The sequence below is a fragment of the Rhinopithecus bieti genome, unplaced genomic scaffold, assembly GCF_001698545.2.
Source record: "Rhinopithecus bieti isolate Rb0 unplaced genomic scaffold, ASM169854v2 scaffold_17655, whole genome shotgun sequence".
Lineage (NCBI taxonomy): Eukaryota > Metazoa > Chordata > Mammalia > Primates > Cercopithecidae > Rhinopithecus > Rhinopithecus bieti.
This window is the reverse complement of record NW_016809081.1, coordinates 1,306,300-1,332,141: the sequence shown is the minus strand read 5'-3', so window position 1 is coordinate 1,332,141 and position 25,842 is coordinate 1,306,300. Positions and strand designations below refer to the sequence as shown.

The window sequence follows — 25,842 nt, the reverse complement described above, 5'->3', positions numbered from 1 at the left end:
TTAAAAAATAAATAAATAAATAAATAAATAAATAAATAAAGTTTTTAAAAAATCTAATCATGTACTCCCTAGAAAAGACTGTCTACTGTCATTTCCTGTCCTCTTTTTCCATCCTTCTTCACATTATAGTTTCTTTCTAAATTGTCAGTGCTTGCACCTTGAAACCTTGAAGATGCTCCCCAGTTCCTTTCTACAAAAACTTTACCACCTATAGATTTTTTTTCCATAGGTCATTTATAATCCTTCTTTCTCCTGCTGCCTGCGTCCAGCATCTGTTGTGTGAGTCCAGGAGGAAGCAGTTGAAACACAGTGAGTGAATGATGAGAGTCCACTGATCTTACTAAGGAAATGCATGTGAATCCGGCTGTCTGGATATTTCTCCCTCTGCCAGGTGACCTTAGGTCTGCAGATCTGCAAGTACAGGGTTTGAGATTGAGCAAACTTGGGTTTAGGCACACAGGCCATGTAAAAGCCAGCAGTTTGCAGTTTACCAGGCATAGCCTTTTTCTAAATCTGTTTTCATTTGTAGAAGACATACTCTTAACCTTTGACACTAAATTGGTGTAATCCTGGTGATTAGAAAACACTGAAATGAGCTTCTGTTGAATTTCATGTTCACATCTACGCAGCTTTCTTTTGGTCCATCAGTCAATAGATAGAGATATGAATGTGTGTGTGTGTGTGTGTGTGTGTGTGTGTGTGTGTGTGTATGTATATATATATATATATATAGATAAAATATTTAGTTTGTACTATTATAGTTTGTGTTTTAAGTAGTTTGTGGTTTAATTCAGAAGTCTCCAACCCGTGGTTGTGGACCAGTACCTGTCCATGGCCTGTTAGGAACCCATAGCAGGAGGTGAGTGATGGGCATGTGAGCCTTACCACCTGAGCTCTGCCTCCTGTCAGATCAGCGGGGGCATTAGATTCTCATACCAGCACAAACCCCATTGTGACTTGCACATGCAAGGGATCTAGGTTGCATGCTTCTTATAACAACAAATGCCTGATCTGAGGTGGAACAGTTTCATCCTGAAACCACCCCTCCTCCCTCCGACACATTCCTCCTGGTGGAAAAATTGTTGTCCATGAAACCCGTCCCTGGTGCCAAAAAAGTTAGGGACCACTGGTGTAATGGGAGAATTATAATGTACACTTACATATCAAAATAATAATATTTCAGTATATGATGTAAGTATTTCTTTGGAAAACAAGGCATATCTTTTAAAATGGGGTAAAGAGATTCTATCTGCCTATTGGCATAGTTAGGTTGATTGATTTACTTATAAAATGATGGCTAGAACATGAGGAAATATATGAGACTTCAGACTACATATTAGGTTTTGGATTTGTTATTGTTGGTTAAAAAAAAATCTTTGGCTATAAAAAGTGACTCGGTTTTAAATAGTGTAATTAGGCAATCACTGTGTTGCTTATCTGCATTCACAAAGAGCAAATGAAAACCGGAAGTGACTACATGTTGCTTAATTAGTCCAATTAAACACCTGTCTTAGACTTTCTTGCTTAACAAACGCTCGACTTCTCAAAATCACTAGCACATTGCTAAAAATATAACTTTAATTTGAAAAATTGTTGAACTGTTTTGCACATTTCTGTATGAAAATGTAAAAAAAAAAACATGGGAATTATGCATTGCTTAAAACAAAAGATTAGACTTTGTAATTAAGCTAATTTAGTGGTACTATACAAATATAATCAGATTGAAAGCTTATTAAAAACACATTAGAACAAAAGAAAGAGTATATATGAAAATAAGCATGGCATGTGTTGAGGAATTCCATAAAATACTTGGATGAAAGACAGGAGTGGTCCTGAGATCCGCAGGACTCCCTGTAAGCCCCAGAATGTCTTTAGCTTAGCCACCTAAATGACTTGGAAAGGTATCAGAAAAGGAGATCTCTGATATTCTTTTGTGAATCCCTCTTAATTTTGACCTAAAAATTCATTGAAAATCAATACTATCCCATTTATTTTAGTTTATCTCAGTGAATACAGAGAACAGATTTCAGATATTTGTATATAAAACTTACCATCATGAACCAGAAGTCAAGAATTTTACTTTATTAGCACATAGAATGTAGAAATTTGAAGTAACTTAAGGATAATTTTAATTTATAGCCGACAAAATGAATCCCAAAGAGATTAATTGAACTCAATTTTATACAGTGAGTAAGTGGCTGGTCTGGGGCTCAAGTTCAATTATTCTGACCTCATGTCCAGCACTCTTTCCCCTTGTGGTTGTATGTTCAATATTATTTTTTGGAGCATTCCTTTAGTTACAGAGCTAAGTTCCTTAAATAAACTGTCTTACTTAAGCTTCACAGCATCCCTATAAGGTGTATATTATCGTCTTCATTTTTCTTAATAGGAAGCTGAGTCTCAGATTCAATCATTTGTCACCTAAGTAAGAAACGGCAAGTTCCAAATTCTGTATTGTTTCTGTCCCCTACCCCATGCTGCTTCCTGTCACTGACATTTCACTCTGCAGTATTGAATGCTTCCGTACTAATTATCCAGGGCCCATTCTGCAGTTTCAAAAATGCTAATACCAGTTTTAAAGAGAAATGATATCCTGAATTAGAAAATGAGCTGCTTTCTTTTTGCGTGTGAGTTGTCCTAATAAAGGTTCACAAGAAGAACCTTGACAAGCATAATTACAACCTGCTCATTTCCCCTTTAAGTCATCAAACATTCCCAAGAATCTTGAGGACTCCAAGAAGTGATGCTTAAGGAATGTAGCTTGACAATATGGCAGTGCATTCAAGTGGAAGGCTGGCATTCTATCCATGAAGAAGATGACCCTACAGTAAAATATCAATGTGGCCTTTTTTCACATCACTGGCATTTTACCAGCAGTTTGTAATTTAATGGAAGAATAATAATGTACACTTACACATCAAAATCAGAAAATGTCAGTGTATGATGTAATTGTTTCTTTGAAAAACAAGGGAATGTCTTAAAATGGAGTGTGCCATGCATACTGTAATAAAATTATGCAGCCACATCAGTTGTCTTGCCATAAAACCAATTGATTATAGATTTAAAAATTTGTATTATGTAAAATGAGACAAATATGTGTTGATCATTATCTTAGGGTAATAAACTACAAATGTCAGACAAATTAAAACCTGAATTATTCTTCTTTGATAGGCTTTATGACTTCTGGCAGGCAAATTGCTCAAAGCTTTGATTTTCTTCTCTGAGTAATAGGGATAATACTTTTATTTCCTTATTCTCACAAACATGTGCTGTATGTGTAATGAGCTGAGCATATCTGGAGAACACTTAGTATTTAACATTCTATTAAGCAAAGAGCAAGGTAGTATTATTAATCATGGTTTACTTTAATTCTAGAGTAGAAACTAATAAACAATAGAAGGATGAGATTTTGTTGAGATTTTCTGCTTCTGATTTTGGAAGAAACTGTTTTATATATGCTAGTGGAGAGATTTTTTTTTTTCCTAGAACTTAGTAGGCTTGTGTTAAACTTAGCTCCCTGTGGCTTTCAAGTATAATTTTCTTTATAGGAGACTAGTATTGTTGGTTTTATTCCAAGAAATGATAATAATTTATATTTTTCATTTTAGTATTAATTCCAGCTATTAATTTTCAAGCTTATTAAGAATCTAAAGCTCCTTTTCATTATTTCTAAAAGGTAGCTTGAAATTTACATTTTCAATATATCATAGTTACCGTGATTTGATAAAGTATTTTTAAAAATATGTTATATGACAAAACCATGAAACTCAAGGTAGAGTGTACACACATACACACATACACAGGACACAAATATAGGCTAGAATTCCTTTCATGTTACGGAGACAGACAGATAGACCAAAACAATAAATAAATAAAAAATAAATTCAGTGGTTACTACAAAAAATATGAGAAAAATAAATAAATCATTTTTATTTGATGCAATGAGGTTTATATCCATACTTTCCTTAGATGTTTCTTTTATGAAATTTAAAAGAAATTAATATCAAGGAAACTAATATTAAACAAGAATAAATAAATTAATATCAAACACTGTTACTTTTTAAGGTCAGTGTCATTTAAGCTATAATCCCCATATCAAAATATGGGTTTTTTTTTAGGTTACTAGAAATTTTCTTTGTTTTGAATTGTGCTACTTTTGAATGTTGCCTTTACCCTCTATACTTAGTAGGAACAAATACGAGCTTCAGCCAATGAAATAAGGACAGGGCATGGTGATAAAGTACTTGAATCTCCTGTGTTTCGACGATGATTTTGATGGTTTTTCATTGATGATTTGGATTTGCTTATTGAAGTGTGGTCTCAGTGAGCCCTGTATTCTCAAGTCATCTACAGTGTTGCCAAATGTGGTTGATCTGTTTTCTGAAAAACTTTTTCTGATTTCTGAAATGGACTAATGTGTCTTTCTGTATCCAGCATTCAAAGTGATTGATAATCCCTCTGCAAAACCCATACAGGTATAAAAGACAAGAGGAGATGTGATAGCTTGTGGCTACCCACCAGAACTGTTTGTGCTAGAGGGATGTGAGTTCACTTATACGTTGGGTTTTGCTTATCTTTTTCATCCAAAAGAAAAGGATACATTGAGATGCTTGTGAGTGGATAGAAATAGAAAATTCATTGCTAGTGGAGGTTTGGTAAGGATTTTAGTGAGTGGAAAATCTGGCTGGTTGTCGGTGAGCTACATTTGGGCTGGAAGTATTGAGGGAGATGATCAGACATTTGAGATATCTTTAAGGCATTTGGCCATAGCCCTTAACGTGCTCTCAAGTTAAGAGGGTGGCAGAAAAATATTTATTCTACAACTTTATTTTTGTTTTTTAACATCAAATGCAGTTTGTCTCTTTAAGAAAATAAATATTCAGATAAAATTCTCCCAGTTAGCAGAAATCACTCATTTTCTCCTAAAATGACATTAAAAAGAGTAAAAGCTTTTAAAGTCTGCAAGTAACATTTGAAAAATTTATAAATACATTGGACTATATACATACCAAGTGTATCTGCCTGTATTTGTAGGCTTATTTAAAAAATCTATACTAATGTCATAATTTACTAAAGCCATTAACTGAACTGTTTGAAATTTCATTCTCAATAATTCTTTTAAGAGTCAGTAGTTGGGTCTTTCCATAAGAAAAGTTTGCAATCTGACTTGAAAAACTTTGGATTTGTGATATTTGTCTCCCTGTTGTTCGTTTTCTGCTCTGAGAGATGCCAACAAGTGGCAACTGAATTATTCCCAGGTCATTGAAAAGTGAAGAGAATGGATTCCCAGAACTGTATAAGAACAAGGACTTGGCAATTTAAATTTTTTTCATATAAAAAAATGAGGCTTTTGGGAGGCCGAGGGGGCGGAATCATCGGAGGTACAGGGATAATCGATAACCATCCTGGCGGAAAAACCGGACGGTGAAAAAAAAACCCTGTCTCTTTACTAAAAAAATACAAAAAAAAAGTATTCCAGGCGTCGTGGCAGTGCCGTGCATCCCAGGCTGCTGTCGGGAGCTTTTTGAAGGCAGGGAGAAATGGCGTGAGGCCCGGGAGCGGAGCTGTAAGCCGAAGATGGGCCACTTGCCCCAACCTCCAGCCGTGCGGCTTTAAAACAGAGTTGAGGATCTCCATCTCAAAAAATCAACAAAACAGGCGGGGGGGGGGGGAGGGGAATATGTTCCTAGCAATTCATAGAAAAAAGTGTGTGAAACTCACCTAAAAAGCACGAGACTGGCAGGCAAAGCTTTATCCACCAAATGTTATAATAAAAATATTTTCATAATAAAAGAGTAAAACAAAGTTTGTATATATCTTTGTGTGCATACAAATAGAGAATGTATGTGTTATTTATTTTTCTAAATTAGCATACATTCCTGAACTAAGAATGTATTACATACATTACACAATATACATAAAAGTAGACATTTAAAAGAATGGCATAAACTTTTGAAAACAACATTCTGTTTATTAACTGTATACAGTGATATTAGCTACTGTAATAGAGGATCTTTAAAAATCTCAGAGACTTAACAGAAGTTTTCTTCTTGCTACATAATATCTCAATGGGTCTTTCTGATCCATAAGTCACTCTCTTCCAAGGGAAACTTCAGGAAGTTAGGCTCCTTTCAGCTTTTGGCTTCTTCAACACCTGGCTTCCAAGTTTGCCAGTTGGGAGAAAAACAAACAAACAAACAAACAAAAAACATGGAGGATGATTTTAATACGCCAGATTGAGAAGAACACACAGCACTCACTGATGATCACATTTCATTGGCTGGAATTTGTCAATTGACCACATCAACTTAAAACGAGAGTGAAAAATATAGTCTCACATTGTGTCCACAGGAAAAAGAAGTGGGTTGGTTGGTGGCACCCAGCAGTCTTCTCCACTAACAATTACAAACATAATAAATTTGCTTTTCGCTAAGAATAAAAATCAACAAATATATCTCAATTGGCTGTATTTGCTGGATGTTTTCTCTTTTTAAAGACTTGCAAGTCATAATTGCTTTAAACCATCATGAGCTAATGTCGTAAGGACCCTGGGATGAGATTCGTTGTCAGCAATAATAGATGTAAATACATATTTGAACTTCTCAGCTCTGATGAGATTATATGTTTTTTCAGCCTATAACCTAGTTGACAAAGAGGTTGTATTATGAATAAAGTTAATGTCGACTATGTGTTTTCTTATCGTTTACTTATGCTTGTATTTTTAGTACTGTCTTCGATCTCCAGTTTATAGTCTTTTAAAGTCTGTTCCATTCTGTGCATGGGTATGTGTGTGTGCAAGTGTGTGTGAAAACTAGAATATTTAAGACTTAAATCCACTTACCAGGTACACATCAAAGTGTAAGGTCACCCTTGCAATTCCTGGATTTGTGGACCCTTACCCTTACCTCAAGATACCCCATTTATCATATGTGACATGTGACCATCTGAGGTAGGGATAGGTGGTGGTACTAGTGTAAGTCCTTATATAAAACAGTAGTCAGGCTACATTGTTTTATATTTGTAGACAAAAATCAATATAGCATCTTGATATTTTTCCTGCATCCCACCGTCTACTATTCCCTGTAGAGTGTGTGCACCCTGTGCAGGAGTCCACTAACCTTAAAAAAAGAAAATATCAAACCTCGTGCCCATGTCAATCAAAGAGTACAACAAAAAGATGATGAATGTTGGAGGAATGAGAATTTGGGTAAACTGAATCCTTTGCCTAACATACTGTTGACTGGAAAATATTTTGTGTCTGTCGTGCTTTCAGATTTGTTTCTACTCTTTCTTGGAACACTTTGGCTTTACTTTGTTTTATTTTGTTTTAACCTTACTAAATGCAAAATAGTGACTCATGAATGGAATTGAATTTTTAATTTCTAGGGACATTCTCAACAGCATGGATTTCCTCAGATGGGCACTAATGATTAAAATATTTTGGAATTTGAAAAAGAGGAATGCCTCATTACCCATTTAAAATCCTTGGTTCTAAGCAATTGCTTCTTCAGTGAATATCTAGCATTATTTTGGTTTCTTAATTTTGAGCATCACTTTTCATTGGCTGTAAGTGTAGACACTGAAAGTTGTATAGATTTTAGGATAACCTAGGTTGGCAATAGATCCTTTAAACAAGTTTGTTTCTTTTCGTTGCTTGGTTTATTGTGTTTTATCAAATCAGAGATGCCATCAACTGTAAGATATATATTTTAGATACTCTAAGAAAAAAATTAAGTTCTGTCAAATATATCTTTAAAAATGACATAGATTGTAACACTCATTCTTATTTTGTATATGTTAAACCGTGGTGAAAAGGTATACCTTAGAGTTAATTAAATACAAAATATTATACTGTCTTCCAGCAAAGGTTTCAGGAAATTTTAAGGATATATAAACTGCAGAAAGATTAAAAAATATTAAAGGAAAATGCTTTTAAGAAACCAAAATGAATGTAAGAACAAATAAGGAGCAGGATTGAGACTAATTTGCTAACAATCATCATTACATCATATGCCTTCCTGAAGGGACCATAAATTTGGGTGAAACTGTTTTGAAGTCCGTACAAAAAGGAAAAGGAAATCTTAATTTATTACGCAGCTTAAAATCATAAAATAAAATCAAACCAGTTTTTAAGAAGAAGTGTCAATATCCTCGGTACTGAAATGAACAAAAATTTATGTAATGTGAGCAACAATAATATCTCATCAATAACCTTAGAGAATACACAGTGAGCATCCTATGACTTTGTGCAGTAGTATCCTCCCATTGAGGTAAGTGGTATCACAATAAGTCAGTAGAAACACTTTTACCAGTGTCCAGTATAATACTTCTTCTCTCCAGGCTTATCTGCTTTAATGTAGAGTGGTTGGTGTTTTGTACTAGGTGATGAGAGAGAGATGGACTGAACATCCTTAAACAAACTAAATGTTTCTCTCAGGCAAGCTTTTGGATGGCAGTGATCTAGACCATACTCTCTGGAGGTTACCAAGAATGAAGCTTATCTATGCTGCTGTTTAAATATGAAACATCATGCCCTAATAGAGACTGGAAAAAATATTAGTTGATATTCTCTAAGGAAAATTGAGTTTCGTCTGAAGAATCCGTGCATAAAGAAAAGGCTGCTGGGCATGGTGGCAGGCGCCTATAGTCCCAGCTACTCCAGAGGCTGAGGCAGGAAAATGGTGTGAACCCGGGAGGCAGAGCTTGCAGTGAGCCAAGATCACGCCACTGCACTCCAGTCTGGGCGACAGAGCGAGACTCCATCTCAAAAAAAAAAAAAAAAAAAAGTTAAGAAAAGGCTGCTGTACTTTGTATTGGCTCATAGACACTACTGAAACACTTCCTAGGAAATGAGTTCAAATCGCATCTCACCTATAACATGAAAGGATGATCCAGTTCCCAAACGCTCTACTCCATAATTTGCAGCCACAGAAAATTTAGCCTAGAAAAATTTTAATATACATATGACTGGCTGTTCATGTTGGCCATAAAAATATCTCACCCAATCATAGATATTTATTTGGGGCATTATTTCTGAATTCTACTTGCTATTATTTTCTTCAGGAAATATATACCACAGCAACTGAGTTATAAGGCTTGCCTCATGGCCTTATTTAAAAGTTGAGGGTGCATCTACAATAATTAATAAGTATAATACATTAATTATAGGCTTTCTTTATAGCAAAAATTAATTAGTGCCAGTTCAGTCCTATCTTAGATGATTAAATCATAAGACCATATCTTCAAGGTTTCAGAAAGCTGGTCTTCCAGGTCTCAGTATCAGTGGGCATGCATCTGAATTCTATGCAGTTACTATCAGATAATGGGGAGGAAATTTCAAAGACAAAGAGACAGACTAATTCTCTGAGGATTTTCCCTCTATAAATTATTAATGCATCATTAAAAGATCATTGTTTCTGACTTTTGAAGCTGTGGAAGCATCAATAACTGTGGTTCTTGTTCTTTTTTAATCTGAAATAAGGTGTGAAGTTGTGCTTGAGAGAAATGATCCATTCAACAAGAGATCCTATTATAGTAGTTTCTATTGTAGTAGTTTCTGTGAAAGTTTTATCTTAGTTATTAGTGAAGTTGAAATAAATTTGTATTATCACCTCCTTTTACCAGAATTTGTATAACTTTGTTGGTCTGCCTTTCTCTCTGATGTGTACAACATATAACATACATATCTCTTTAAATCTCACAAATATTCTGCTCTAGGAAATAACTTCTAATAGAGTATACCAGAAGGTAAGCATATATCTTTTTATGTATTTTATGAGAAAAGGCACAAGCCATATTTGCACTTACTCTATCATTGCTAAATGAATAAATCAGGTGGTTCAAGGAAGGATACTTTAAGAAAAACATCATTTTGATGTATTACTTGGCAGTTAATTTTTAACTGGTCATTAAAACCTGACTTAAGATTTCTCCTTAGAAGCTTGGTATTATCAAATATATTACTATATGAGGACTTAACTTCATATTTCAAGTTAGTTACATAAGTTTTCCTCTTTCAGGAATTTTTCATTCATCTTCAGTTGCTCCTGGAATAGAGTGCTTTTGTAATGTTGTCTTCAAACATTCACCCCAAAAATGTCTTGCTTTGGAATTTCTAATTTTTTAAATTTTTACTTGTTTTAAATTTTAATCTTTGTAGGTTTTGGCAACAATTGAAGGCTTCCCTTGTGTTAGCTGAGTAATCATGAAGATTGAACTACTTTAGAGCAACACCGCAGTAGAATTCACAAAAACTTACTACTCATATCTGCAAAGTGCATGAGTCTTTAGGCATCTAGCAAAACAATGCCCAAGTTATCTTGGTTCTGCTTTATTGGTTTTTCTGGAGAGCTCAACAATTTCACCGTATTTATACATGTACACTCTCACTTTTCCAAGTTCCTTGTACCTGCGTAATAGAGGAGATGCTTTCCCACCAAAAGACAGTGAATTGATTCACCAAGCTGTAAAGAATCATGATGTATCTTGGCACCTAAAATGAGAGGAAGGTTTTACCTGTTAAAAGTCACTGCTGCTGGGCGCGATGGCTCATGCTGGTAATCCCAGCACTTTGGGAGGCCGAGGCAGGCAGATCACCTGAGGTCAGGAGTTTGAGACCAGCCTGGCCAACATGGTGAAAGCCCATCTCTACTAAAAATACAAAAAATTAGCCGGGCTTGGGGGCAGATGCCTGAAATCCCAGCTACTCCGGAGGCTGAGTCAGGAGAATAGCTTGAACTCAGGAGGCAGAGGTTGTAGTGAGCCAGGATTGTGCCACCGTACTCCAGCCTAGGCAACGGAGTGAGACTCTGTCTCAAAAAAAAAAAAAAGGTCACTGCTCTGTCTTTCACTATTTTTTTTTTGCTTCAGCTAGACTCCTAGATAAATGTTTCTGAAAGTAAAGTTTATAATCCATACAAATCTTAATTGTATGCAACGAATGCAAAATGCCTACACCCAGACTTACCTGATCAGAAGCTCTGTGGGTAGAGTCCAGAAATTTGCCTTCTTACAGGAATCTAGGGGAATGTTAGGGATGATAAAGTTGGAAAATAATTGTGCCAAATTTTAGCGTTTCTTATATTTTGATATGCATATGAATCAACTATTAGTAGGTCTGGGATGGGGCCTGTAATTCTACATTTCTAACAAGCCTAGATAACACTGATGCTCTCCATAGCTCACTTGGAGTATCAGTGTGCTAAAGTTTTTCAGCTGGCTGCCCCATGGGTAAGGCTTAGACAAACTACACTGTTGCTAGTTTCAGGAAACGACAGAGTTGCTCTGTCACAAGTCTCAGGTCCTTCTCACATTTCAAAATCAGTGTAATGGCGTTTGCAAGACAAAGTGCCTTGATGCCCTGACTATTGCTCATTACTATTTTGGAGAAAGAAGTATTTCATGTCTGTTGAGCTTTTAGAGCCTAAAAGTAGAGTACTGATCAAGTAGATGAGACATAGTCAAGTTGACAAATTGTCTTAAAATACAACACATTGCAAGAAAGAGAAGTGAATGAAATGGTCTTGGCCACTGCACTACTGCCATTGTGCAGGAGTGGTGGGTCTACTTTTAGGACTTTAGGTCATGAGCAGTCTATACCAGCCTGGGTCTCAGTTTTATACTCAGATCGCACCATTAACATATCTGAAAACAATGGTGCCTATTATCTGACTATTTCTGAGTTTTCCACTGGCCAGGGTTCTCCTGGGACCATTATTAGATTAAGGTCCAAGGACCCTTGAACACTTATATTCTTACCTGTGACCTGCAGAATTTCTTCTCTTTAAGGAGAGGCAGAGAGATTGAGGAAATATTTGGGGCAGGGCTAGAGCAAAGTTGAGTATTCTTATAGGTTGTGGTTAGGAAGTCTGCAGAGAGGAGGATGTTGAAGATTTAGCAGGAAGTTGGCACAGCTAATGCAACAGTACTGGAGGATGTGATTAGGAAATTAGTTAAAGGGGTGATGGTAATAGCAGGCTTTTCCTGTTGTAGGAGGGATAAAGATGGGTGCAGAAATAAGTGAGTTTGGTGGCAGGTAATATATGTTCCTTTTAAAACTATATGAATTTGAGAAGGAAATGATTACTGCTAAGAAAATGAGCCAGGAGATATTTCTAGGAGGAAGTGAAATTGAGTCAATGGCACTAAATGTGGTAGAATGGTATTATAAGATAAAAATGATTTGATTTAACAACCTGTTAACTAACTTAAGAGCAATCTGCTACAGGAGGTGAGAGGATTAAAGCAAATTTCACTGGGCTGAGAAATTAATGGAAAGAGAAATGGACACTTTGAACCCATGCTTTTCTTTTAAAAAGAAACTTGGCAATGACTAATAAAATCTGAATTTCTTAACTTGGCTTTCAAAGCCTTGCAAAGTTTTGTTCCATTACATCTATCTAACTTTACTTTCCAAATGATTTATAGGTTTGCTTTATTCTCAAGTAAGACTGATTTCCTTACTGCCTTGGAAAACATGAACTCCATCTTGAGATGTGTCAATATTCATGCTATTACTACCAGTTTTTGTTGCAGGGACTTTGCTCCCCCCCTCCCCTTCACCGGACACCTTTTTTTTTTTCTCCCTACTGCTTGCAAATGGATAGGAAAGAAGAATGTGTGGATCTTGAGTGATCCTTGCCTTGGGTGAAAGTTAAGAGTGGGAATTAGAGAGAATCCCTGGTTGGGGCAGAGGGAGACTTAACATCCAACTAAGGATTTCCATAGAATGAAACATTTGTTTTGAGTAAGAAACATGTTTTAATAACATATTCTCAGTGTTTGCTTACAAAGGGATTTCTCTGTCAAACTCTTCCATTCACTGAAAGAAAACAGCTTCTGATGTATCTTAAAGAAAGTGTGCTTACATTTGCCTTTTATTTCTGGATTTCTCTGCTTGTCCTCATAGGGCCCATGTTCTAGTAACATATTCTCAATGTCTGCTTACAAAAGTTTTTCTCTGTCAAGCTCTTTCATTCACTGAAAGAAAACAGCTTATGATGAATGTTCAAGAAAGCATGCTGACATTTGCCTTTTTTAAAATACAGATTTAGGGGGTACAAGTGCAGTTTTGTTACATGTATATGTTGTGTAGTGGTGAAGTCCAGAATAAGCCATTTCTTACAAGACTGCCAACAAGCTGTGTTAGACACTTAAAAAGTCTATGAGTACCATCTACCAAGACCTAGTGTCAGTCTGGATATCAAACTTACGCACAGATACCTGCAATTCCAGCAACTGGGCCACCTTGTGGCTCCCACCTTTTCATCAAAATGTGTTCCTGCTGCTCTGACTTCTCTAAGGCATCCAGTTGTGGATGCAGCTATATTCGTATGCAGAAGCTGACTGTACTATTCATTAGAATTAATAATTCTGATATTCCCTGACTTGAGAAGTGGTGGGTGGATCCATGGGACTAGGTAGTCACTTTCTTCACTAAAAATCTTTGATTCCTGATCTTTAGTATATCTTGGTTCTTCATGACTGAGCGATAAATTTCTTTTTTTAAATTTCATTTTTATTTTAAGTTCAGAGGTACATGTGCAGGTTTGTTATATAGGTAAACTTGTGTCAAGGGGGTTTGTGGTACAGATTATTTTGTCACCCAGGTATTAAGCCTGATACTCATTAGTTATTTTTCCTGATTCTCTCCCTCCTCCCAACCTCCACCCTCTGATAGGCTCCAGTGTGTGTTGTTCCCCTCTATGTGTCCATGTGTTCTCATCATTTAGCTCCCACTTGTAAGTGAGAACATGCAGTATTCAATTCTCTGTTCTTGCATTGGTTTGCTAAGGATAATGTCCTCTAGCTCCATCCATGATCCTGCAAAGGACATGATCTTGTTCTTTTTTAAGCAATGAATTTCCTTGTTGTTCTTTGATTTACCCATAGAAGAGCATTGTTACATAGGAACCCTAAGATCTACTATTTGGTTAGTTATAAGATTTTTGAAATACTTTTGTCCTTCTTTGACTTTCAGCTGACACAAAAAGCCCTAATATGCATTTTCTAGACTGAGACTTTTGAATATATCAGATATTTCAGAGCACTGCAGGAAGACAGGATAACATAGTTGGTTAACATTTCACTGACATTTATAAATATACATTAATATATATAAATAATGCCTTTGAATGAAAAGATAACCAATAGGACACAAATAAATGTAGTGAGACAAATGTAGAGAATAAATACATTTTAAGATTATTTTGTCTTTTAGCAACCTCTCATTGTTAGAAGGAAAAACAAGAGGAGAATGGTGAGTTCTCAAGTTCCAAAGATACAGCATAGAACACAAGAATAATTTAGCCTTTTGTCTCTCTGGAGCCATGTGAATTTGAAGAAGTTCTTTTTTTCACCTAAGGTAACTTCTCTAAGCTGGGTTTCCCTACCTGTAAAATAACAAGATAGAACCGAAGTAGATGGATATGAACTTTCAGAATTTTAGGTGTAAATATAGGCACAGCTCAAGAAGAATAAAAGCCTTTAACATACTGGGGAAAAAATGACACTTCAGGTGGGAGAAAAGGAAAGTGTGCAGTAGTGTAGAGTGGCACGCATTGTCATAGGGTGGCAAGAGAACAGACATGGCAACTCAGGAGGAAGGTAAGAGAGTGAGACTAAATCAGTGCATTTGCATAGCAAAGGCTAGGTTGAGAATTCCCAAGAGTGGTTAGTTTAAAAAGACAGACCCAACTTTTTCACCTACTAATGGATCTAAACTACTTTTGCTACTTCCATTTCAACATTTGATATACTGGCCAGAAGTGAGGAGCAAGAGTCCTGCATATGCTAATCTTAAATAATCTGTCCCTAATTTACTGAAAAGTTTATTAGGTTTACGGTAAAAAGAGAACGAAACTGAAAGAGAGGATATTTTAAGTTTACAGTAAAAAGAGATCTGAACGGAGTGAGAGGCTTTCTTGGTTATTTGCTATGTAAATATCTAGAATGCTAATTTTAGAATAAACTGGGCAGAAATGACATCTTTTCAATCTTGAGTCTTCCCATCCAAGAACATGGGATGTCTCTGTATTATGTAGGTCTTCTTTTATGTTCTTCACTAAAATGTTATTTTCCCCCATGCGACATTCTACATGTTATGTTACGGTTATTTCTGATCATATAAATGTATGCTTATTGTGAATGGCATATTTAAAATCACATTTCTCCTTTGTTACTGCTCTATTAGGTTTTTATTGTTTATATTATATTTAGCCATCTTGCTGTTTGCTCTTGTAGTAGTTGGACTTGTTTGTCTTTTAATTATTTTTTATTTTCTTAAGAATCCTATTCTCTATAAGTTAAGATGTAATTTAATGTCTACTCTTCTAATACTTATATATCTTCTTTTTCTTATCTAATTTATTAATTTGTCCTCCAATAAAACACTGAATAGCAGTGAAAAGCATTGACAATTGTTTATTCCAAGCTGATTAAGACATGAGCCTTTATGGAAGCCCATCCCTTTCTTTCTATTTGCCTCTTTTCCCTTTCTTCGCTTTGTGCTCTTCTACCATGACTACATGAGAGCTTTTACTAAATGAGGATTGATTTGCTTCTTATGAAAGTAATCACATTTTTCTTAGGAACTTCCTGGTAATATTCCATGGTTTCTTTTTCCCCACAAAACTGATATTTTCTATTGGTTTGCTATTATTTGCGTCACCTAAACTGTGCCTAATGCAGTAATGCACCATAACATATAGAAGGCTAGAAATGTGTCAACCCCTCCAGAAAATGAACCCACATTATAGTCGTGTAGCAATTTTGGTAGAGTCACTACCAGCTTCTACTTCTTAAAAATGTCAATTTATCTAAAATTAATAGCTCCTCTCCACCCTATTTTTTCTCATTTGTGAAGTCTAAAAAAATAGATTATGAAACATCTCATAATTATGTATAAAACGAGAATAAATTACATCTCAGTGAGAATAGGGAGTATTTTCCTCTGATAAAAGGTGCCTGGCCTAAATGCAGATGGTAGAGATGGTTGCTGTGTTTGCTTAGGGGACTTACGTGCTTGTTTCCAGGTATTGGCTGTTCTGGGGAGTTGAGGTTCTTGGAAGAGTAGTATGTTCATTGTTAGAATAAATCCTCATTAAGGAGAATGCTTCCTGCACCTCAGAAAAGCAATCTTTGTGACAAGCTGTCTTTTTTTTTAATGGTTGCCGTGTGTGGGTGGCACTGAAAAGATTACAATGTGTTCCTCATTGCATACACATTTTACAGCTAAACCAGTATTATCGGATATTCTTATATTTAATGATTTTGCCATTTTTTGGCTAGTGTTTGTACTTAAATGACCTTATAGAATCTTTAAGTTCACTGTATATAATTATTTAGCAATCAAAAGAGAGCCAAATATGACAGCTCCCAACCCTGCACTAATCACCTCTTAAGTATTGGTTCTATCTACATACATCATCTTAGTTTACATTTATTCAATCCTTTTTTTCTTTCAGTACTATCTCTTTCTCTATAAACTGACCAGATATTAATTGTGACTTTGAGTAATTGCTTTGATTGCTCTGGGATTTGGAGTAAACATCAGAAGCTAACTCCATTTGGAACTTTTTTGTAGACTGGCTTTCTTAATCTCCAATAACATCTTTAGTCTGCTAACCAGGGTAAATATCAACGAAAATAAACCACAGAACCTACATTCTTGTGAAGCTGATAAAAAAAAAAAAATACAATAGTGAACATGACTGGCAACTTTTGTTGAACAGAATATGGAACAGTTGTATTCATTTCCCCTCCAAACTTCTCACTGGTGGAAAATAAAGGTTCAGAAGTTTATAGGAGATAGCAAGTTGCTCAAAAGATATTAATAGCCTTGTTAGCAAATTAAATAGCTCTAGATATAGTGTTAAAAGAAGTTGGGCAGTTGAGATATGTGTCCAAATTATGATACTTAGAAAAAGAGTGATAATCGATTCAAATCTCATGATTCTAGAAATTGTAGCTGGTTAACTAAACATAAAGTCTGAATTATTTATTCCCCTCACATAAAATTTACCATTTTATTTATTCTATTTTATTTTCTGAGATGAAGTCTTGCTCTTGTCGCCCAGGCTGGAGTCCAATGGTGCAATCTCGACTCACTGCAACCTGTGCCTCCCGAGTTCAAGTGATTCTCCAGCCTCAGCCTCCCGAGTAGCTGGGATTACAGGCACCTGGCACCACGCCCAGCTAATTTTTGTATTTTTAGTGTAGATGGGGTTTCACCATGTTGGCCGGGCTGGTCTCGAACTCCTGACCTCAGGCGATCTGCCTGCCTCAGCCTCCCAAAGTGCTGGGATTACAGGCATGAGCCACCACGCCTGGCCAAAATTTACCATTTTATTTATATAAGATAAAATTCTAAATAGCAAAGGTCTCCAAAGTCCTTGGAAAATAACATATAAGTACTGGGTGTTGGCTACTCGTTATTTATTAATTGCTCATTCATCTCTGCCCTGACTTACAGGGCTCAGCACTGGATATTGGTTCTCCTGGCTAAGTACTCAGAGGCACTTCCATTTTTGCTTTGCTTCCTTGCCACCCTGAGGCTGGGTACTCCAAGGAGCACCGTACTTGTCAGTCTGTAAAAGTGAGTGAACTTGAAACTTTGAGCTACTGGCAAGTATGCTATTTCTGATTATTCATGTGCTTTTGTTTTTCTACAGGAAATAAATGATAACCATTTATTTGTATGCTAATCCATGTAATTCCACACTTTCCTTGGTAAGGCTATGTGATGAGGCTAAGTGATGTGCATTCATGATTTAATAATGAAATCCCATGATTTAATAAACACAGAGATTTAGAAATTATGAGATAACGTGACACTTCTAGACAGTTTTGCAAAGAAGTTTTACAGTTTTTCTTTTATATTTAAGGTGACTACACTTGTCAACACAAGCAACAAAGGCCCATCTGGTAAAAAGAAAGGGAGGTCAAAGAAAGCCCATGTACTAGCTGCCTCTGTAGAGCAAGCCACTCAGAACTTCCTGGAAAAGGGTGAACAGATCGCTAAGGAGAGTCAAGATCTCAAAGAAGAGTTGGTGGCTGCTGTAGAGGATGTGCGCAAACAAGGTAGGCAGAATGATATTATTGTTCGAGGGGAATCTATACGGATGTGCAAACAATGACTTTTTCTTTAGAATCAATGGATATTTACTCAAAGAAGAAGTCTTACGTTTTTTCCTTTCTATCTGCACTTGTTTTTAATGTTTGCTGGACGTGGTACAGAGAGATATTTTTGTTGTTGCAGTATGGTACAGCTACAAACACTCCATGTCTGCTGTTACTTCAAAATCTTCAAGTTGTTTTTTCTTGGTAAATGAAAACAGACTTTGCGTCAAACTCAGGTTTTAGAGAGAATGGGATGGGAAGACCTAATGTTTATAGAGTCATGGTAAAATCAAGTTTCTATGGATGAAGGGGGAGAAGAATGTAAAGTACTATAACAGAATTATTCTTCTTTTTCTGCGAGTCCCAAATTCATATTATCAGTTCACAGATTTCCTCACAAACGTAGCAAGCTAGCTACCCATTAATGAATCAACTACCTCTCTAGCTAGCTAGCTATCATGCTGTTGATTCAGCATTTTAAAATTTTGATTTGTAGTAAAATATACAACAAAAAATCTTAACTATGGCCGGGTGCGGTGGCTCACACCTGTAATCCTAGCACTTTGGGAGGCTGAGGCTGGTGGATTGCCTGAGCTCAGGAGTTCAAGACCAGCCTGGGCAACACGGTGAAACCCTGTCTCTACTAAAATACAAAAAATTAGCCTGGCATGGCAGCATGTGCCTGTAGTCCCAGCCACTCGGGAGGCTGAGGCAAGAGAATCGCTAGGACCCAGAAGGCGGAGGTTGCAGTGAGCCAAGATCGCACCACTGTACTCCAGTCTGGGTGACAGAGTGAGACCCTGTCTCTTAAAAAAAAAAAAAAAAAAAAAAAAAAAAAAAATCTTAACTACTTGTAAGTGTACAGTTCAATAGTGTTAACGATATTCATATCGTTGAGCAAGCAATCTCCGTAACTATTTCATCTTGCAAACGGAAACTCTATACCTATTAAACTATTCCCCATATCATCCTCCTCTGGTAATCAGCATTCTACTTTCTTTTTCTATGAATCTGACTGCTCTAAATACCTCCTATAAGTGGAATCATACATATTAGTATTTTTTTGACTGGCTTATTTCACTTAATGTAGTGTCTTCAAGGTTCATACATGTTGTAGCATGTTTCAAAATTCCATTGTATGTATATACCACATTTTGTTTATACATTCATCCATTCACAGATGTTTGCATTGCTTCCACTTTTTGGCTCCTGAGAATAATGCTACTATGAACACAGAGGTAAAGATCTCTCTTTAATACCCTGAGTTCAGTTCTTTTGGATATAGACTCAGAGGTGGTATTACTGGATCATATGATCATTATATTTTTAATTTTTCAGAGCCTGCATGCTGTTTTCCACAGTGGCTGCACCATTTCCATAGTAGTGCACTCCTACTAATGGTGCACAGCGGTTCCCATTTCTCCAAATCCTCACCAACACTTATTTTATTTTGTGAATTGTGTCATCATAATTGGTGTGAGGTGATATCTCGTTGTAGATTTGATTTATATTTTCCTAATGATTACTTATGTTGAGGAACTTTTTATATGCTTCTTAGGCATTTGAATATTTTTTTCGGAGAAATATTTCCAGTCTTTTGCCCATTTCTGAATCAGGTTGTTCGGTTTTGTTGCTGTTGTTAAGTTATAGGAGTTCTTTATATAGTCTGGATATTAACAGCTTATCAGACAGTGATTTGCAAATATTGTCTCTCATTCTGTAGGTTGCCTTTTCACTCTATTGTGTCTTTTGACACAGAGAGTTTTTAAATTTTGATATAGTCCTACGCAGTATCTGTAGTTGAAAGTTCTAAGGACCATGAAATCAGAACAGACACCTACTCCCAAGCTTGGTCTCTCTCTTGCATTTTCTATCTTGAAGAATGCAATGCATATCTATTCAGTTGCATGTTGCATAAATGTTGGTGCCATTCTTGTTACTTCCCTTTCCTTCCAAATATAGTCTATTGTAAAGTTTCCTAGGTCTTACCTCCTAAATATCTATTTAATGGACCGCTTCCTGTCTCAGTTATTCAAAGGCACTATGTTTTCGTGCCCCAGGGCCTTTATATACGCTGTCCTTTTCACGCATTTCTACACTTCCCAGCTCAAAGAATACCTTCTCAGGGAAACTTTATCTGAAACTCCTGTCATACTTTTTAATGGGTCCTTTCCTTGGTACTTTTCACAGGATAATTAAGTATTTGTGAGGTGACTGTCTTTCATGCCATACTACAAATTAATAAAGGCAGAGACCAGACCATGTCTCTTTTGCTAATCATTGATTTGCAATGCTAAGTACTCATTAAATATTTGAATTATTGAATTAAGAGGTGAATGAATGGTCTCTCCCAATTCTTCCTGCAAACCTAGCACTGTGTCAGTTCACAGCTGGATATTTAGTACCTGGAAACACCACCCTCCTTCCACACTAACAAATACCATTCCCCATGCTGCCCTCTTCTTCCTCATCCTCTCCTTCCTCCTAAAACCTAATTTCATTTCTATGATACTAATTTAAATTATTACTTTAATTTGCAATGTTAAATGTGCTACATTTTATCAATTGTGGACAGAGTATATTTGTGTATGTGTTTTGGCAATGCGAAATCTAAGTTTTCAGGTGCATTTGAAAACTGATACTCCTTCTGAACTGTAGATGGATGCTTGTTTGTTTTCATGCATCTATAGGCTGGATAGTTGTTTTATTTTTTCTTTTGTTGTGGATTTTTTAGGTTGACTGCCATATAATAAACTGTATGCACTTAAAATTTACAAAATGATAAATTTTGACAAATTTATACATCCATGAATCCATCTTTGCAATGAAGATAGCAAAGGTATTCATGGTAGAAAGTGGTTTGATTGGCCCCGGGCCTCTTTTTAAAATGTTTGTCTTTTATGATGAGAAAATTTTCCGTTTAGATTCTCCAAAACCTCTTAAGAATTCTTCTGTCATTACAAGTTAGTTTTCACACATTCTGTAGAAACTAATATTTTCATTTTCTTGAAGCTTACATGAAATGGTGTTCTTGTGGATATAATAAGCAACACAGTTCTTGACCAGACTATCCTAGGAGTATTAGAGTAACAAATTTCTACAGATGCTAATTGAAGACAGCTAACAATGGTTGCTCTTCTAGAGGATATTTCAAGCTTGCTTTTTATATTATCCATTTCTTGTTACAAAACAATTCTATATCTGAAATGATGGCTATGTCTAACCTGTATAAAGCTCAAATGCCATGTGCTGCTTCTCTTGAACAGTGTCAAATTCAAGGAAGCATTACTATAGTATGCAAAATAACCCCAAAAATGGGTAAGTCTTTAAAATTCGCTTTGTTATTTTTCACTCTGCAGTCTCGCCCATCCGCTGCACATGCCTCTCAGGTGTGAGTCGTGCACCTCCTCCCTGACAGCAAGGTCCTTAGTCTCTTGTTTGAATTTGATGCCCAGAAGCTCTTATCTCCATTCTTTCCATTCTCTAGCACAGCTCGTTGTTATGTAATCCCCTTAGCTTATCTGGCTTTACCTGATTCTCCTGCTTGCCCATTACCCAAATTTTATTTACCAATGAGAGCCTGCATTGATTTTCAGAGAGAGGTAGAGAGAAAGGAGCTTGTGGGTAAGGAATATGGAATGGGATGAGATATTTAGTTAATGGAAACTTTAAAACATAGTATCTTTCCTTCTATCATAGAAATCTGTTTTCTAATTTGGAAGATGATATTCAGAAATTATGGACACACTGACATTTAGAAACAATAACCTCTTTTAAACAACCTCCAGCATCCATACATGACTTATTTATTAAATGACATGTTGTAGGAATGAAATCTGTTAGCTTTACTATTGCATCGTTTCTGTTTTTATTAAAAAATATTGTCACTTTTTGTTTTCAGCATAAGTAAATGCCAATTTTCATATTGTACATGTCCATTTTCAGATTTTAATATACAACTGTTTTGTTTTCTTTTGAAGTTTCACAGTATTCATTATAATTACCCAATCTGTCAAGATTATAGATAGAATTGTCTTTTTAACTATATTATTATTGTATCTCATATGGCTAAACAGTGTTATTTGAATTTGTTTACATATTCTCTTTTAAATCTAAGCTGCAAGCCAGATCTCTAAAAGTTTTCAGTATGAGTGGTGACTATATTTTTACTGTAGAATATTCCAGTAGAAGATTTCCCTATATCTGTAAAAAAATATTGGAGTAGGTGTTGTGCTGAACTCCTATGGACTCCAGTGGGGATGACGCCAGGATCACGGGACCGAAGAAGAGACCCAGCGTCAGCAAATGAGACAGGGAGTTTTATTGGGGGGCTTACCTACAGGGGAGAAGTCCAGTGGCAGCAGGCTGGGCCGAAGAACCACAACCATTTGTGAGAGGCATGCAGTTCATATAGCACTTTCACGTAGCACCATTTACCTAACAACCTTCACCTGGCAACCTTCATTCAACCCCCCCCCCCAAATCCCCTCTACACCGATGTTCCACGGCTGGGCTCGGGGGCTCAGATGTTACTCATAAACAAGAAATGATGCTCTCTGGATGTGGCCACTCCCAGATCCCTAGGGCTCAGCAAAACATTCACGCTGCCTCTGGCCATACAGGGTCATTCTTGGGGTATGCGTAAGTTTTTGCTCTCCAGGTGCGTTCACACTACAGCAGGCCTATGATCAGCATTTATATTTAAGAAGTAACAAAATCAATTGTCTAAAAGAGATATTGTATTCAAAACTTAGGAACTCTGTATGCTTTAGCGACTTTGGCGAAAACAACAGGATGTCTAGTTTGTGTTTGGTTTCTGCGCCTTCCTGTCCTGTTTAATTATTGACTAAAGTATGTGATATATTGCCAGTATTATCTCCTAGTGTAAGTTGCTAAACAGTATCAGAATAGAACAATGAGACTTGTATATATTTCTTTCTTCTCCTGAACACTTTCGGCGTTAGTCCTCTAGCCACACGGCGTCTCTCAGGTGAATTAAGGAAGGGAGTCTGTGAAATCAGGGGAAAGCATTGGCAGTTTGTGGTGAAGGATATCCAACTTCTAATCTTACTGTCTTGACCAAAGTAACTAGCTGAAAAGCAAAGTCACTTAAACCACTTTTAGCTTTCAGTTTCTCCATTTTTCACATACAATTATCTGTGTTCTACCTAAGGAGATGATTTGTCTTTACTAATGAATCACAGGGGATTTAAAAAAAACTTTAAACTGTCTCGCTATAGATGTTCAGAGTAGATTTATCATAATTGATAATTTATTAAATCAGGCTGTGTCACTACCATATAGCAATGGTGTACTGACTTTGGTTAGTGCAGCAAGCCGGCAGCCTTTCCAAGCAGGCATGCTAGAGAGCTGAATCAGCATCTAACCCAGTCGTTGCCATGAAGAAGACTGAGTAGCCTCCGGTATGACTTACAGTGGTGGTAGTGCCTGGCGGTGCCTGCACAACTGCATGCGTGGCATAGTTGTGCCGAGCTAGTGAACCATTCATAGAAAAGGCTTCTTGCAAAACAAGGCAATGCAAAAGCGAGTTAATCACAATCAATTTCTTCATATCGGAAGCTCTGGGGGCCAAGGAACAGCTTAAATCGGGGAATTCCGAATGTTTTCAGTGTTTACCACGAAGATTTTCTGTAGACTGAAAAACTTTTTCGGTTGACTGTGCACTAATTGAGGGTTCTCAAACTTTAGTGAATACTAGAATCACCTGGGAAGATCTTGCACTCTTATGTCCAGGCCTCCACTCCTCCTTCAATTAAATCCATCTCTGGAGTGGACACCCAGGGTTCAAGAGGTGTTTATAGCTCCTCAGGTTGATTTCATTTTACAGCCAATTTGTGGAAGACAGCAGACCCAAATCCCCTTCGTTGCCTTCATCAGCCCAGCTTAGAGCATTACTTATCAATCCATCGGCCGGTGGGGCGGCGGTAGTGTATTTAGTGTTTCACTTTGGCAGCTGATAACAGACAGTCATTTACAAGGTTTATGAGTTTCACTGTTGACTTAGAAGTAGGTAAGTAAGGGCCGGGCGTCATGGTGGCGTGGTCGATCTGTAATCCTAGCACTTTGGGAGGCATGAGTGGGGGCAGATCACGAGGGGTCGAGGAGATTGAGGCGACCATCCCTGGCCGCTGCAACCACACGGTGGAAGACCCATCTCTCTACGTACAAGACCGACCATACACAAAAACCAATTAGCCAGGGGATTGTGGCAGGCACCTGTAGTCCCATCTACTCAGGGAGGCTCTGAGATGGGAGAATCACTTGAACCCAGGAGGTGGAGGTTGCAGTGAACTGAGATCATGCCACTGCACTCCAGCCTGGGTAACAGAGTGAGACACTGTCTTATGCTAAATGATGTGTTACCAAGCCTGACATTCCATAGGTACGCAGGAATATGTGTTAAGTATATGCTGGGCAGTCAAATCTATAGGGCAGTTAAGTATTTCAGGAGTTGTGGAAAAAGATATGTAGCTGAAATTAACAAGAAGGAGGTAATGTTTCAGCTGAGCATTGATTAAAAATTTGCAAAGACTAGTGGGACAAGAATATCAGGTTTAAGATTGGTGGGATAAGAATTTCAGGCTTTATCTAATTTTCAAAGGCAAAGAAACAAGAATGGCATTGATAACTGGAGGTTGGATAAAGAAGCCCTGATTTGATGAAGCATTTCATATTCAGGTACAGTTAGAAATATAAAATGGCTGGGCGCAGTGGCACACGCCTGTAATCCCAGTTCTTTGGGAAGCCGAGGCAGGCAGATCATTTGAGGTCTGGAGTTTGAGACTAGCCTAACCAACGTGGTGAAACTCTGTCTCTACTAAAAATACAAAATAATTAGCAGAGTGTGGTGGCTCATGCCTGTAGTTCCAGATATGCGAGAGGCTGAGGCAGGAGAATCACTTAAACCTGGGAGGCGGAGGTTGCAGTGAGCCAAGATTGCGCCACTGTACTCCAGCCTGGGCGATGGAGTGACTTCACCCCCCCCCCCAAAAAAAAATGAAATATGATAAGATGAAGGAACAGACCCAGATTGGGAAAAGTATAGACAACATGATGAAAGGAAGGGAGAGAGGGAAGGAGGACAGAAGCTAGCTACCTGACTGGCTGGCTTCTACCCACTTAAATGATATTTTAGAAAGACTAATATGTCAACATCATGAAAAGCTGACTAAATCAGAGAAAAACTGCACCCAGACAGATTGGTTAGTGTGATCATAATGTCAAGGGAAATGAAACAAAATCTAGTACTTTGAGGGTCCAGGATTGAGGAAGTGGTAATGGGAACAGAAAGAAGCTAAAAGTTGCAGACATTACAAAAAATATATATACATATATAATCTTTTTCAACTTACTGAAGGGGAGATAAGAGCCAAAATTTATTCTACATTTTTGGTCCTAGGCTAATTAATTGGGAAGTCTTTAGGAGTGACAGGGGCAGGGGAGAGCATACGGGTTTGATTTTAAGCATAGATGAATGGGGACGACCACCTGGCAGAAGGGCAATGCCATGGTGAAATAGAGAAATTTGGAAGTACTTGCCAATAGAGAGACAAGACTAGAGTTTTGGAAAGAAAGAACAAACTAGTATTAGAAAATGAAATAGAAATAAATTAGAAAGGGAAAGCAATTCCTGAAAAGTATCCAGCGAACAAAGACAGAATACTAAAATCCAAGGGAATAGGATATTTCTTAAAGGAGATAGTG

At 37.0% G+C, this 25,842-nt stretch overlaps 1 protein-coding gene across 5 annotated transcripts in view; it reads left to right on the top strand.

Moving 5' to 3' along the window:
- CTNNA2 (catenin alpha 2) overlaps positions 1-25,842 on the top strand; it is a 1,170,559-nt gene that overhangs the window by 230,399 nt on the left and 914,318 nt on the right. For all 5 annotated transcript variants that reach the window (XM_017888532.1, XM_017888525.1, XM_017888536.1 and 2 more), the window contains exon 3: positions 17,883-18,078. The gene's annotated coding sequence lies outside the window, so the exon portion shown is untranslated. The remainder of the gene's footprint in view (positions 1-17,882; positions 18,079-25,842) is intronic.